The sequence below is a fragment of the Mustela nivalis genome (genome assembly GCF_964662115.1).
Source record: "Mustela nivalis genome assembly, chromosome: 1".
Classification (NCBI taxonomy): Eukaryota; Metazoa; Chordata; class Mammalia; order Carnivora; family Mustelidae; genus Mustela; species Mustela nivalis.
The window spans coordinates 50,248,844-50,250,707 of NC_139020.1; the positions used below are offsets into that span (position 1 = coordinate 50,248,844).

Consider the following 1,864-nt stretch of genomic DNA (forward strand, 5'->3'; position numbering starts at 1 on the left):
CCAAGCAAGCTCCATGCCAGAGTACAGCCCCAAACCATGTTGATCCTACAACCATGAGATCATGTCCTGAGGCAAAATCAAGATTTGGATGCTTAATGAACTGAGCCACACAGATGTCCCAAATCATCGTGTTTTGTTTTGTTTTGTTTTAACCAAAAAAATAAACTCTATGGGGAACAAATTGTTAGTTACCAGAGGGCAAGTGGGTGGCAGATTGGGTGAGATGGTGGTAGGGATTAAGAGCACACTTATCTCAGTCGCGGACCCGGCACGCGTCCTGGCCTCTCATCTTACTCTCCGAACAGCATGAGCTTTACCACCCACTCCACCTTCTCTTCCAACTATCGGTCCCTGGGCTCCATGCAGTCGCCCAGCCACCGGGTCCCGCCTGTCAGCAGCGCGGCCAGCGTCTATGCAGGCGCTGGAGGCTCAGGCTCCCGGATCTCCGTATCCCACTCCACCAGCTTCCGGGGCGGCTGGGGGTCCGGGGTCCTGGCCACGGGGTTGGCTGCCAGGGTGGCCAGGGGTCTGGCCGGCATAGGGGGCATGCAGGGCGAGAAGGAGACCATGCAAGACCTGAATGACTGCCTGGCCTCCTACCTGGAGAGGGTGAGGAGCCTGGAGGCAGATAATCAGAGACTGGAGGTGAGAATCTGGGAACACCTGGAGAAGAAGGGACCCCAGGTCAGAGACTGGGGGCATTACTTCAAGACCATCGAGGAGCTGAGGTCTCAGATTTTTGCAAGTTCTGTGGACAATGCCGCATCGTTCTGCAGATTGACAATGCCCGTCTTGCTGCTGATGACTTCAGAGTCAAGTATGAGACGGAACTGGCCATGCGCCAGTCCGTGGAGAGTGACATCCACGGGCTCTGCAAGGTCATCGATGACACCAATGTCACTAGGCTGCAGCTGGAGACAGAGATTGAGGCTCTCAAGAAGGAGTTGCTCTTTATGAAGAAGAACCATGAGGAGGAAATAAAGGGTCTACAGAACCAAATTGCCAACTCCGGGTTGACCGTGGAGTTGGATGCCCCCAAGTCTCAGGACCTCAGCAAGATCATGGCAGACATCCGGGCCCAGTATGATAGGAGAGGCTGTGATGACCCTCACGGAGCTGAGACGTACCGCCCAGTCCTTGGAGATCAACCTGGATTCGATGAGAAACCTGAAGGCCAGCTTAGAGAACAGCCTCAGGGAGGTCGAAACCCGCTACGCCATGCAGATGGAGCAGCTCAACGGGGTCCTGCTGCACCTGGAGTCTGAACTGTCCCAGACCCGGGCAGAGGGGCAGCGCCAGGCCCAGGAGTAGGAAGCCCTGTTGAATGTCAAGGTCAAGCTGGAGGCTGAGATCGCTACCTACCGTCGCCTACTGGAAGATGGGGAGGACTTCAATCTCAGTGTCGCCCTGGACAGCAGCAGCTCCATGCAAACCATCCAGAAAACCACTACCCGCAAGATTGTGGACGGCAAGGTCGTGTCTGAGACCAATGACACCAAAGTTCTGAGGCGTTGAGGGAGCAGAAGCAGGGTACACTTTGGGGAGCAGGAGGCCAATAAAAAGTTCGAAGGTCAAAAAAAAAAAAAAAAAAAGAGCACACTTATCTTGATGAACACTGATGAATGTATAAAACTGTTGAATGCTTATATTTTACATCTGAAACTAATAGAACAGTGTATGTTCATGACACTGGATTTGAAATAAAACAAATAAATAAATAAACACTAAAATAAAATACATTTAGTTATGTTGTTAAATATTTACCATTACTCTTTAGATTTTCCTATGAAATAATCATGTAAGCCAAGTTTTTAAATGTGCTAAGGCAAACTAAAATACTATTTTGTGTAATTTTTTGTTTGTT

The 1,864-nt window shown here is 50.4% G+C and overlaps 1 pseudogene across 1 annotated transcript; it reads left to right on the forward strand.

Moving 5' to 3' along the window:
* Positions 1–267: 267 nt before the first annotated feature.
* Positions 268–1,586, forward strand: LOC309844838 (keratin, type I cytoskeletal 18 pseudogene; annotated as a pseudogene). The gene has a single exon. The product of its transcript is annotated as a keratin, type I cytoskeletal 18 pseudogene (transcript).
* The last annotated feature ends 278 nt before the right edge of the window (positions 1,587–1,864 follow it).